Below are 14,211 nucleotides of genomic sequence, written 5' to 3' on the forward strand. Positions count from 1 at the left end.
ACTTATAATTCTGCCCTCAGCCCCAGGCATTCGGCCTCCTTTACCTCACACCTTGGGACCAACCTCTAAGACCAGATCCAAACTAGTGTTTTCCCAGCACGGCCCAGTCTGGTCCTCAGGATAGTGTCTTGCACCCTGGAACAGCACCTCCACTTCTCTCTGCCACTATCAGAGTTGCTAGCCAGCCACGGCCCCTTCATTTATACTTCTCAGGCATGAGTCAGGCACCACCTACTGTGTCACCTCAGGTTCAGGAGACACATCAAGCTCATCAGGAGGTCTGGCTGAAGTGCTTTTTTTTAAGCTTGAGGTGAAGAAAAAAAACATCCTTCTCCCACAAACAGGCAGAGGTGTACTCACAGCTCGTCAATGCTCTCCAAACATTTTCTGTGATCTTGGGAAATTTCAACCTCAGCCCCTCATGCTCTTGAATGGGTAGGGGACCAAACGTAACAAAGCCAGGTTTTGTTTTTGTTTTTTTTTTTTTTAATGTAATAGGCCTTATTTTTTTAGGGCAGTTTTAGGTTTGCAGCAAAACTAGAATACAGCAGAAGGTACAGAAAATTCTCACATACCCCCTAGCCCCCACACACGCACTGCTTACTCCACTATAAACATTTTCCACCAGAGGGTACATTTGTTACAGTCCATGAATCTACATGGACACATCATTATCACCCAAGTTCATAGTTTACATTAGGGCTTACTGTTGGTTTTGTACATTCTATGGGTTTGGATAAAGGTATAATGACATGTATCCACCATTATAGTATCATGTAGAGTAGTTTCATTGCTCTAAAACTCTGCCACGCGGGTGCCCCAGAGTGTCTGATATCTTAAAGATGCAGTCTTGCTAGTGAAGAACATAAATTACATATTTTTAAGTCTTTTTCTTCATCCTTCTGTAGAATTTAAATCTTCTTTTCATATACAGGGCTCCTGGGTGGCTCAGTCGGTTGAGTGTCCGACTTCAGCTCAGGTCATGATCTCGCGGTCTGTGAGTTCGAACCCTGCGTCAGGCTCTGTGCTGACAGCTCAGAACCTGGAGCTTGCTTCGGATTCTGTGTCTCTCTCTCTGCCCCTCTCGCTCATGCTCTGTCTCTCTCTGTCTCTCAATAATAAATAAACATTAAAAAAATAAAAAAAATAAATCTCTTTATATAGATTGTGCATTGTTATTGTAAAATTTATTCCTAGGAATTTTCTTTTTTTTTTCTTGCTTTGTAAATGCTGTTTTCCATTACATCTTCTAAGATATAATCTTCTCCCCTTAAGATGCTGAAATAGCCCTAGGGGAGCAGTCTACCTCAAATAATCTTGAGAATTACTCATCCAGACCAGCAAGTAGTTCTCAACCTTGTTTCTCCTTGCAACATAGTCTACGGTGATTTTGACATATACTAATCAATCCTCAGGTGTTCCTTGTTCTTTAGGGACTCCAGCAGAGTTGAGAGACTGTGGTTCTTCAGCAGCTTATGGAAATATATGTGTACCAGGCACTGTCTTAGGGGCCAGGGACACACCATGGTGACCAAGATAGCTTGAGTCTGTGCCCTCATGGAAGTTGCACATAATCCTAGCCAAATAGAGCAAACTCATCAGATAATTGAATAATTATAAGGGTAGAAAGTTCTGCTAATGGGCCATGAGAGTAGAGCAGAGGTAGTTCCCAGGTGTTAACATCCGTTAACATCCACACCCGAGGCTTCAATTACCTTTCAAACGCTACCCATTCATACATTAGGTGTCCAGTTCTGACTCTCCTCTGAGCTTCAGACATGCCATTTGCACTTCCTCATCAGGAAGTAGAGTCTAAGTCTCCTCCCTTTGTATCTGGACAGGCTTACATCTCATTTGTAGCTAGTAAACTACAGTGGACGTGACTGTATATGACATCCAGGGCTAGGCCACACAAGGCAAATGCAGCTTTGCCTTGTTCTCTGGAGCACTAACTCGGAAAGCCTCCAGCTACTGTGTAAACAGTCTGACAGCCCTGAGGCTGCCATGCTGTGAGGAAGCCCAAAGCAGCCCATGCAGAGACCACGTGGACAGTCTCTAAGGCTCCATGAAGAGGGAGAGGCCCAGCCAGCCTCCAGGGGCTGCATGTGGTCCAGCTCTACATCAGAAACCCCTAAGTTAGAAAAGCCTAGGCAAACTCTTTCTGAATTCCTGACCCACATATCTGTGAGAGATGATAAAATCATCACTGTTATTTTAAGCCACTAAATTTGTAAGTGATTTGTTTTGTAGCAATAGAAACCAGAATATGGGCCACGTGGCTTTGTATATCTTTTCTTCCTAATTAGAATCCTTCCTGCACCCCTTTTGCCTAGTTACCATCTACATATGCTGCAGATATTTGCTGAAGCTACAATACTTTAGTATGCTCTGTCCCTAAACCTTGAAACTTGGGTTCATAACACCCTCATAACACCATGTACCTTTCTTTAAAGTTTATTTATTTACTTTGTGAGAGAGAGAGAGAGCTGGGGAGGGCTAGAGAGAGAGGGAGAGAGGGAGAGAGGAAGAGAGGGAGAGAGGGAGAGGGAGAGGGAGAGAGAGAGAGAGAGAGAGAGAGAGAGAGAGAATCCCAAGCAGGCTCCACACTGCCAGCATGGAGCCCGATGAGGGGCTCAAACTCATAAACCATGAGATCATGACCTGAGCTGAAATCTATAGTTGGATGTTTAAGTAACTGAGCCACCCTGGCGTCCCATCTTGCCTTCCTGTAGTCATCACAGTTGCATTTGGAGTTCTTTGACCAGGGTCTGTCTTTCTGACAAATGTTCAGCTCCACAGGCCAGCATTCAGTCCATACCGTTACACAGTAGGCCAGGCATTGCAAACTTAAATGTCCACAGGAACAGGAAAAAAACATAAATGAGAGACATGGGCAGGGTGGGGACTGCAGTGAGATGAAAAGAATGTGCCCATGTATAGAGTGCAGTTGCCACTCTGCAGGCTGTGTGCAGCCAAATCTGCTTCATTTTTAAAGAGATGATATAAAAAAAAGAAAAAGAAAGAATAAAGAGATGATACAAACCCATATTATTATGTATTAGAATGATAGCAACTAATTAAAACTAAAAACACAGAAGAAAGAAAAACAACAGGCTGAAGATTTAATACTCATTGGTTTTTTTGGGGGGAGGGGAGGCTGTTTTTGTTTTTCCATCAGGTCAGCAAAGAGCAAGCATGGGGCTAGAGATTGGTCAGATAATACACATGACATGACCCTTTCAGGTTTGGTTGGTCCCCAGCCACCTGACCATAGGAGTGTTCTTAATACTCCTTGTTTTTTGAGAATGACTCTGAACTCATTTTGTGTAATCAAGGAATTTTATTTAACTGAGGCATAGGTTAGCTGTGGGGCTGGCTGGGTTCAGGGGTGGGTCATTTAGATTTGTTTTCTCTCTTTGTACCTGGAGACTGTGAGTCAAATTCTCTTCTAAGGGCCTGCAGACTTCTTGACTCTTGCCAAACAATAAAAGAATTATTTACTTTTCTTTAAGATAACATTGGAAATAAGAAATTGTGACCATTAAGTAAATTACATTAAATTCTGTGTGTTCCTGCCTAGAAGATAAATTATAGGTATTTGTAATAAGGAATGGGAACAGGTAAATCTCATAAAAACTCTGTGAGAAGTTAATTTTTATTTAAAAATTATACTTTGTATTATTTATGATCTATCAAAAAATAGAAAAAGAAGGGGTACCTGGGTAGCTCAATTGGTTAAGCACCCAACTCCTGATTTTTGGCTCAGGTTATGATCTCACAGTCATGGGATTGGGCTCCATGCTGATCATGGAGACTGCTTGACAGTCCTCTCCCTATTCTCCTCTCCCCTTCTCTCTCGAAAGAAAGAAAGAAAGAAAGAAAGAAAGAAAGAAAAAAAGAAGAAGAAAAGAGGTATCAATCCATGAAAAAAACATAGAGGAAACTTGGCATATTACTAAGTGAAAGAAGCCAATCTGAAAAGGCTACAGAATGCATGACTCCAACTATATGACATTTCTGGAAAAGGCAAAACTATAGGGATAGGACAAAGATAAGTGATTGCAAGGGGTTAAGAGGAGGAAAAGGGAGGCAGTACCCTAAGAACACGTGACCCGCAGAATGACCCGTGATCAGTCACTGGCAAGAGCAGATGGTAGCCTAGGCTGCTCAGTGCGGCACACCTAGAATTTCACAACGCTAAAGAGAGTCCTATCATTCTTAAGATGGGAAGATGAGACAGCGTATCAAGCTCTCTACCAATTCTTATGTCCACTGGTTAAGTCAGAAAATTGTTCCTATTTAACTAAGAGGGAAACTGAGGTCCAGCTGTATTACGGTCCAAGTTGTGGAATAAAATCCAAAGTCTGGATTAGGAAAAAAAAAATAGCGGGATCTCCCTCTGAATATATGGAAGAAGGGAAATAAACTGAGACTGGAAGTCATTCGCCCATCACTTAGGTCCCCATGGGTGATAGTAAAATGGGTAAGAACATCCTCTTCTACCTTTACATCTTTGAAGAGATTGTCTGATTGTGCAGGGACCTCAGCTTTGAGTTTAGAGAAACACTTCTGTGTCTGCTCCTTTATCCAAGTGAGCTATACTTAGGAGACTGCTTAAGGGTTAGAGAAAACAATTCTCCTCTAGCAGAGGACTGGACAAGATCTGAATGTTGCTTATCAATGTTTTGGACCGGCACTAAATGGACAGTGAAAGTATTTTGACTGTTTGGTGTCCTGAAATTCAATCTTATTGCACTTTACAAGAAGCAAAATAAGGAGGCCTGGTCCAGAGAAAGGAGTCCTCTGTGGCGGGGGCAAGGTCCCAAAGCCATGTTTGGAGAAGCCCCTTTAGCCAGAGAACCTCATTATCATGAATTTATGCAAACTAAACTCTATTGCCTTGGCTAGAAGGATTGAGCAATAGTTAGATTGAAAGATACTGAGAAAGACAGGCAGAGAGAGAAAATAAACTATTTTTAAATAGTGGGGAAGCAGTCCCAGAGTGAGGAGAGAGGAGGCCTGGGCATCTGCAGTTCTTTCCGTTTCCTGGCCCTCTCACAATGAGTGCATTATTCTTTGCTGAGTGTGATTGTAGATATCCAAAATTTCCCACCATTAACCCTCACCCCCAGCCCCCATATGAGCGTGATGAGAAAAGCCACTTAGTTTATCCAGAGCTGGGTAAAAGAAGTTACAATCTGGCACTCATTACAAGTTACTCATTGTTATTTATTATGTGCTTCACCCTCATAGAACGTAAGCTTCATGAGGGTAGGGATTTTTGTGTGTTCACCTCTATATTCTCAACTCTTGGAGTAGTACCTTGCACAGCAGTAGGCGTTTAATAAACATTTACGGAAGGAGGAACTAAGAGAAGGAGAGAAACAAGGAACGGAGGCTGGCGAAAAAGGACGCAGAGGAAAACGGGAAGAACGAAGTGGGGCGGAGTTAAGTTAGGACGGCCCAGCCTCGCTGCGGGTCCAGTGAGAAGCCCTCAATTCCCAGACTACAACTCCCAGCAGGCCCCGGGAGCCAGGGCCGGCCGCCGCGACGCCGGCCCGGCCAGGCCTCAACCCACCAGGCTCCCGAAGTGCCTTGCGATGGCAGGCGCCCGCGCAGCGCCAGCCGGGACTTGTGGTTCGAACTTCGCGGGGGGGGGGGGCCGGGCATGGAGGCGGGCGGGGGCCGGGGGGCGGGCGCAGGCCCCTCCCCCGTCACTTCCTGCCGGGCTGCGGGCGCCGGAGCGGCTCTTCAGCGTTTGCGCCGGCGGCCGCCGCGTCTGGCTCGGCTCCCCCCTTCCTCTGACCCCCGGCCCGGCGGCGCCCGCCTTCTCCGCGGCCACTCCGCCTCTTCCCTCCTGCCGTTCCCTTCCTCCTCTCCCTTCTTCCTTCCTCCTTCCCCTCCTCGCCGCCCCCGTCGCCGCCGCCGCCCAGGACCGCCGGCCGGGGGACGAGCTCGGGGCAGCAGCCAGGTGAGGCGGCCGGGCCTGGCGGGGCCCGCGCGGGCGCCGCGGCTACGGAGGGAGGCGGCGGGTGGGGCCTAGGCCTCGGCGGGCCCGCGCGCTTGGCTTCTTCCCCGGGCCTCTGTCCCGCCCGCGGGGCCTTCCTGGAGGAGGCGGGTCCTCCCGCGCCCCCCGCCTCGGGGCGCCCCGCGGCCTGGACCCAAGGCGCCCCAGCTCCTCCACCCCTTGCTGGGGCCAGAAACAGGTGCCACGCCGCCTTTCCCCATTCTTCCTCGCGCGCGGGGATGCCGAAGTTATTCCTGGGGCGGGGGGTGGTAGGGTCGGGGGGGGGAGCTCCCCGCTTCAAGTCCCTGAGCGTCTAAATCTCCCCAGCCAGATCCGGAGCATAGTGGTTACGAGCACAGCCCAGGTGTCCTGACACGGGTACAAATCCCAGCGCTACTCCTTTCAGCAAGTCACTTAAACTCTTTGTGTCTTGGTTGGAAAAGGGGCTAATGCGGTTCCTGCCTCGTAACGCTCGCTGTTAAGGTTCCGTGAAATGGGGCGTGTGAAGCGCTTATCAGAGTGCCAGACCCACAGCGTGTCCCAATAAACCGTCTGCATAATTTATTAGCGTGATATTAAGGTATAACTTAATGGGTAAAGTGGAAATAAGTTGACCTACCTAGGTTTTCCTTGAGGCAGAAAGCTTGAGCGTGCCCACCGCCTGCGCCGGGGCTTTGTTTTGGGTTGTTAACATCTGAAAGGGGCGTACGTTTAATTGGGACACTCTGTAAGCAGGCAGTCTGTAAAAGATGCTGTTATTTCCATCTCCTCCGCTGAGCCAACTACAAGATTTCATCAGTTGCTTCAGTGTGAGCAACCTGTCCATTTTTCCTGCCATCCTCCGGCTTCTTGTTGTCATTTCATTTCTGGGAAAGTTGCTGGCCGAAGCTTTCCTTGAGTTCAGGAACCCTTTCCGGAGCATTTGCTCGGTGCCAGGCCCTGGAGGGGGCGGTGTATGAAGCTGGAAAAAAATATGTCTGTCTTTTCTTGCACTGCATCTCTAACTTCTAACTTTTTTTTCACTGCAGCTTTGCTTTTATTCCCTCCGTCCCTGTTGGCCGACTTTCCTTTTAAGCCCTTGCCCCATCTCCGTGTCGCAGTATTGCTTGTGTGGAAGTTTTCTTCTGTTCCTGCGAAGATATGTGCTTCAGTCTGTTCTGCCTCTGTTCTCTGGCTGTGGGGACGTTTTTAAGGTCACTCTTCCCTTCTGCTTGTAGCTTTAATTGTTTAGAGGGTGGTGGAAAGAGAGTTAATCGGGCTTTTTGATTGATTTTGGCCTTTCAGGAGTCTGTGTGCTTACCAAATATAAATTACATTGCCGCTTGTTGAAGTAAAAACTAAAAATACAGTTGGATTGTAGAGGGAGCAGTTTATGTCCTTCTGGTGACAGGTGGGATTTTTAAACCAGCAACTTTAAAGATACCGAGTTTGTTTTAATTCTTTATGTAGTTGCAATGTGTACCTTTCATTAAAGGAAATGTAACTCATAGTGGTTCAAATTTACAAAAAAGTAGAGAGTGTGTGTTTGCTCTACTGAATGATCTCCTGTATCATAGGATTGTTTTAGGTAGTAAATTTCCTTACTGAATTCAAAATTGTTTTGATTTACACCTGTCTCTTAATAACATGTGATGCAAAGTGGCCTCTCTGACGTTGACATTTTCCTGTAATTTTCTGACAGAGTCATTTCTGGTGTAAAATATTTGTTTGGATGACTCTTTAAAAACACCTAAGAAACAGCTGTACCAGAGTGCCTGGGTGGCTCAGTCAGCTAAACATCGGACCCTTGATTTCAGCTCAGGTCTTGATCTCAGCGTTGTAAATCCAAGGCCCACGACTGGCTCTGTGCTGGACATGAAGCCTACCTAAAAGAGAGAGAGAGAGAGAGAGAGAAAGAGAAGGAAAGGAAGGAAGGAAGCAAGAAAAAAAAAGAGACAGAGAGAAATCTGTGCAACAAGCATGCCTCTGCCACATCTGAATTGTAGTTTTGGGAAAATGGTATTTTAATATTGCAGTTGATAACTTTTTTTATGTTTATTTTATTTTTGAGAGAGAGAGCCAGAGTTCTGGGGTGGGGGGTGGGGGGGGCGGAGGAGAGGGAGGGGCAGAGAGGTAGAGAGAGAGGGAGACACAGAATCCAAAGCAGGCTCCAGGGTCCGAGCTGTCAGCACAGAGCCCGATGCGGGGCTCCAACTCGTGAACTGTGAGATCATGACCTGAGCTGAAGTCGGACGCTGAACCGACTGAGCCACCCAGGCGCCCCATAACTTTTTTTAAACAACTTTTTATTACGGAAAACATGCAAAAGTTGGATAACTATAGAGAATCCCCATGTATTGGTCACTTAGCTTTGACAATAATTAACTTGTAGCCAAGGTCATATTGTTTCATGTAGTACCTCCTCCCCCAAACTAGGTTATTTTGAAACAAATCCTAAACATCATATAATTTTACCAGATTGCCCCAGACTGTTAATCTGTCACAAAATTTACTTTTAGTGAAATCCTAGTTCTCATTTTGTTTATTGGACTTCGCATCTTTGTTTATACATGATTATCATACAGCAGAAAAAGAATGAGCTGCCACATTAGCTCTTGGTTCAGTGCTTTTCCCACTCAAAGTCATGTCCAAAATGTTGCCTTGCTTCTTTGTGTACAAAAGCAACAGTTCTTGAGCTGTTAATGGCTATAATTGAAAAGCCATTTTCATTTTCGTGGAGACCTGTTAAACCACTTCTAATGGAGAATAACTTTGTGTCATAGTTAAACTATAGTTAATAATTCATAATGAAACTTTCAAAGTTTCTTTACCGTGGTATAAATATGCTGCTGTCACCTCAGGTTAAGAATTAAGCAAAGGGTATTTGCTTTCCAAACTCTGTTGTAGAATTATTTTTAGTAAGTATGAATGAATTTCACAGCATAGATGCTCATGATTTTTCTTTCCTGTCTGAAAAGAGATTTTTTTTTTCCTAGAATGGAGGTTGACAGGAATATTGCATAAGTAAGGAATCATTACTTAATTTTCAAGTTTCTGGTCATGGACACTTCACAGTTTTTAGACCTGTAATGTAATTTCAATTGTGTATGTTTACTTTTGAGCTTGATCAGGTGTAGTGAAAATGGATGTTAGGTTTTACTTGTTACAATCTGAGAGATGGAGAGGGATATGAATAGCTCTTAAAATTAACTTAGGAAAAAATAATTTGGTATCTAAGAAAGGGCACAAAACGTACTTTATTTTTAAAAAAATGCTTAGTGCTTCCCAGGAGGCTTAAAGTAAAACTTTTAAGTATTTGGAATTGTTACCATAAATGCAGTTTGTTCAGACTTAAATTGCTCTCTTTTAAGATTCAGCCAGAAAACCCATTTATATACAGATTATTTTAAGTTTGGAAATGAGCATGACTCATAGAACTTCCCCCCCCCCATCTCTGAAGTCTAACCCATTAACATTATTCTGAGTGTAATCTTCAAACGGTGGCCTATACTGTGCTGCTGTATCCAGCCTCCCCTCAGTAAGACAACGAAGATACTTACTATAGGAGTCCAAGTGGGTCTCCGCTTACTGAGCAACTTTCTCTTGCTCTTAGGGGATGGAGTGAAAGTGAAATTCACCAGCATAAAAATGAAACTTTCATGAAAAAGACATCTTTTTGTTGGATGTCATAAGTCAGTTCCAGGGACCTTGTTTTTATGATCCTGCAAACTGGATCATCTTATTTGCTGTTACACTTAGTGACAAGACTTGTTTGGTTTGTGGAAATGTGAATTCTTCCCCCTCAAACAAGAGCTTTTGGCGTTGCTTTCTTTCTCTTGGAATGGGATTCTGGGGCCTTCAGAAGTGTTTAAAGAAGTTTATGACAGATTTTGTTTCACACTAGACCTTTTGCGTCACACTAAACCTATAAAAGCTTGTTTTAAATTTTCAACTTTTGGTGACAGAGACCTTTGTGGCTAAAATGCTTCTGGTGTAATTTTCTAAATGAGCTTTTCCTTAAATAAAACCTCATTAAAAAAAATCAAGGCTTAACATTTATGCTGTTTCAAAAAGTATAATTTACAAGTTAGAGATTGAACTAGAAGACATGTTATTCACAATCCTTATTTTTCCCCAACATTCTATTATGAACATTTTCAAACCTATAACAACATTTAAAGAATTGTAGCGTGCACCTCCGTATCTACCATCTGCTTTCTGCTGTTGACATTTTACTATACTTGTTTTATCACGTCTCTTTGAATTCATTAATTCATTTTATTTTTCTTTTTTAAAAGGTTTTGTTTTTGAATTTTTTTAAGTTTTATTTGTTTAAGTAATCTCTGCACCCTGCATGGGGCTCAGACTCATGACCCCAAGAACAAGAGTTACATGCTCTTCTGACTCAGCCAGCCAAGTGCCCCCCATTTTATTTTTCAGTACATTTCTTTTTTTTTTTTTAATTGATTTTTGAGAGAGAGTGAGCAGGGGAGGGGCAGAGAGAGAGAGGGAGAGAGAGAATCCTAAGCAGGCTTCGTGCCATCAGCAGAGCCTGACATGACATGGGGCTCAATCTTAAGACCGTGAGATCTTGACCTGAGCTGGAATCCAGAGGGTGGATGCTTTGCTGACTGAGCCACCCAGGTGCCCCCACCACAGTTAATTTTACATCGAGGCAGCTCTATAAGGTGTTCCTAGGACTTTAAAAGCTTTGTTGATATTTGTTTCCAATTTTGCTTTGACTCTAGAACTTTTTGCTTTCTTGAAATGTTTAATGAATTTTTGCACCAATGTGTGCTTATCTATAAATCAAGTGTTACAAAGTTTGAATAATGTTGGCCAGATCCTTTGTTCTCACCTACTAAAGAGAGAATAGGATTACAAATATATAGCTGTGTTAATTGTAACAAATGCCAATAGATGGATGACTTGGATATCTGTTGCTCTAAACTAGAAAATCTTACCAAAGGAAATTATTTATTATTAAACGGTAAAGTGGGGGAAATAACTGCAAAGAGCTTAATTTTTAAAATATTTACATTCCCATAGTAGTGAATAAGGTTGATGTAAAAGTAATTTATGTCACTGGATAAGAGAAGGTAGACACAAATTCTCCACAGACTTTATTATAGTTTCTGGAATTACACATGTGCATTTATTTGTCAAAGGAGTATATTCAGGGGGTTCCTCCAAAGTAAGTATATTTACTGAAAGCAAAAGTGGGAAAATCTATCGAAGAAAGTACTTGCTTTCGATTAAAAATTAGTCTTCTAAATATTAAATTTGTAGCCCATCTGCTTCTGTTTAATCTGGAATCTAATTTGGGGGAGAAGTGTGATGATTTTGTGAGTTTATAACAGTAATGGAACCAAACTAGGCTATTTTTTTATAATGTAATACAGAGGTCATAATTGTTCTAGAAGATTTTTGTTATGTCTACCAGACTACAAAGTCTAAAAAAAATGTACTTAAGTGCCCTGGGGTCTTTGCCTTAAATGAAAATGATTGTTCATTAGATTGTCTCTATATTTGATGTAGCTTTAGAACTGGTGCCCAGTGAGTGGGTTGATTTTAGTCAGCATGTTCTCTGTTCCCATTTAAAATGTTTTTTACAAGTGGTGTGTAGCTATAAGCTTATATTTATAGATGTTTATGTGGCTGAGGACAGGATTAGTAAATTTGCTGGATAATAATACTTGCTACTATTTATTGAGCTCTTAAACCATGTGCTAGGTAGGTTAGGATTACAGGATGAGGGTTACTTGATGCAGGAAAGGAATCTGAAGGGTCAGATTGAATTTATCTAATAATATAAAAAGCTGCTGTTCATCAGGCTCTTCCTTTGTGCTAAGAGTTGAAGTAGACGCTTTATGTTATATTTCTGATACTCGAAAACGTCTTTGCAGATGTAAGTTCATAGTGGCTGAGGATACTGAGGCCTGTCTAGGAGGCCAAGTAACTGTAGTGGGGTCCTGAGTTCTATCCATTGAATCATCCTTCGTCTCTAATTATGCTCAGGTGCATTTTGTTTAGGGTAATTTTTTCTGTGTGTCACCAATGCTTTACCATAGGTAGGATGATTTTTGTTTACCAGAATATCAGACCAATTTGAAAAAAAAGTCTGTATCAGTAATACTCAATTTTTAAAATGAACCCTATCATTCCCTTGAAATAGTTTGAAGACTTACGGTTTCCTGGTTTGCTGTGATGGATTGATACAGTCAAACTAAAACTTTTAAGGTGATTCAGAGTTTGTGGAGTTGGGGGAACTACTTAGAAGTAAACGGGGAGAAGGAGGTTTCATGAACCTGTAGGAGGCTCTCCCCTAAATTATTGCTGTAATCATTCATGAAGTTTGCTAAAAATGATTTATGAGCTGTAAATAAGGTTGTTGTTAAGAAAATCAGTTTATTTTTTTTTTCATGTTTGTTTATTTTGAGAGAGAGAGAGAGCAGGGGAGGGGCAGAGAGGGAGAGAGAATCCCATGCAAGCTGTATGGGGTTCCATCTCATAAACTGAACTGTGAGATCATGACCTGAGCCAAAATGAAGAGTTCGGATACTTAACAGACTGAGCCACTCAGGCACCCTGAACATGATTATCTTTAAAATTACAATATTCTACTTTATTGGATATGAGTTAACTAAACTTCCAATTAACTTTATAGGGCCAGGTGGCTGTTGCCCTCTTTGCCTCCTAGCCATTTCTAACATCCATTTCCTCACTGATGGTATTGGGAATATTTCATGTAACTTTCTGTTTGGTATTGAACTGCCTCCCGAACAGTTTCTTTTTTATTTTCTTTGAATTGCTGATCTTCTTGAATAGGAAGCCTCTTTGGTTCTCCACCCTGGCGGTAGTCCTCTCTTAGGGTTAGTTTTAAAAGGCTACATCAGTGAAATGAAACCTGTTGTTTGGATTTGGGGTTTTCATGAGTTAGTGTGTGAGTTTCCATTGTGTGTTTTAACCTCAACTGAGGTGACCGTGTAGTCTGTAATGACATACGTGTGTCTCATTAATCATGAAAAGGTGTTGGAAATGGGTCTTCTCTGGGGATGAAGTGAACACATGCTCCTTCTTAAATTGTCTATATCGGCTCCCCTCAGGCACAAGCTTTTTGATTTAACTAGATCTTGTCTGATTTTCTCACAGTTTTACTTTTTGAAGTCCGTGCTTTCTATAGATTAAAATTAACTGAGGCATGAATTTTCTACTCTTGCAGATTCCACCCTGATACAAACAGGGCCATTGTCTGCTGATGGCATTGTGATTTCGTACAGAATGCTAGGCAGTCCTTTCCTCGGTCAGAAAGAAGATAATTTATATGTAGTGATAAGTCTGATTATGCCTGGAGGCTTATGTTCTTTGTTGCACAATTTAACTAACTTGCTCATTGAAGCTCTGTGACCCTTCACCTAGATGACAAATAGAGTTAGGTAAATAGTTTCCTTTTGGTTTGTAGTATAGTGAACCTTTACAGTCTGGAACATTCAGAGTATGACTACTGGGTAGTGATTTTCCTGTTAACAGACTTTACCTGTTTAAGCACCAAACATAAAAAAAGAATAAATTTTTTTTGGAGGGAGGGATAAAGTTCTTTCTAATTTTGCTTTTTTTTTTTTCTTAAATTTTTTTCTTTTTTAAAATATTTTTTTAAATGTTTTATTTGGAGAGAGAGTGCATGTGCTTGAGAGAGAGTGGGGGAAGGGCAGAGAAAGAGGGGGATAGGGGACTCGAAGTGGCACAGAGCTGCTATCAGCACAGAGCCCAGTGTGGGGCTTGATCTCACAGTTGAGAGATCATGACCTGAGCCAAAGTTGGATGCCTAACCCCACTGAGCCACCGAGGTGCCCCAATAATGTGTTTTGACTGTGACTTAACATCATTTTATAATATCAGTTGCAGTGTACCCTAAGAAAGTGATGTTTAACAGCTAACCCTGGCATGGAATATCATAGTTTACAAGCATTTCACCTACATTACCAGTTAATCCACCCGAGAAGTACACAGTTATTATTTTACTATCATATGAAATTGGTGGTGGTAACCCCATTTAATATATTAAAAGGTTGAAGCCTCTTGCCCTATTAAATGAAGCATTTATCATCCAACTGAGCACCAGAGTTGGGACCCAAACTCAGATTTCCAGTCAGGAGTTTCCTTCCACCATACCAAACAACACTGTGCTTAGCTGGTTTGCCCTTATCCTAAATCAGCATTTTGCA

General features: G+C 42.4%; 1 protein-coding gene across 6 annotated transcripts in view; it reads left to right on the top strand.

The window, feature by feature from the left end:
* The first annotated feature begins 5,748 nt into the window (after window positions 1-5,748).
* The window catches only part of STAU1 (staufen double-stranded RNA binding protein 1), a 54,762-nt gene continuing 46,299 nt past the window's right edge, over window positions 5,749-14,211 (top strand). The window contains exon 1 of one of the 6 annotated variants that reach the window (XM_047069708.1): window positions 5,749-5,971. The gene's annotated coding sequence lies outside the window, so the exon portion shown is untranslated. The remainder of the gene's footprint in view (window positions 5,972-14,211) is intronic. The other 5 variants (XM_047069707.1, XM_047069705.1, XM_047069706.1 and 2 more) reach the window with 5 other exon arrangements.

This window comes from Lynx rufus, unplaced genomic scaffold (genome assembly GCF_022079265.1).
Source record: "Lynx rufus isolate CCGP_SWC_20201006 ecotype Redwood Valley unplaced genomic scaffold, mLynRuf1.p SCAF_8, whole genome shotgun sequence".
NCBI classification, from domain to species: domain Eukaryota; kingdom Metazoa; phylum Chordata; class Mammalia; order Carnivora; family Felidae; genus Lynx; species Lynx rufus.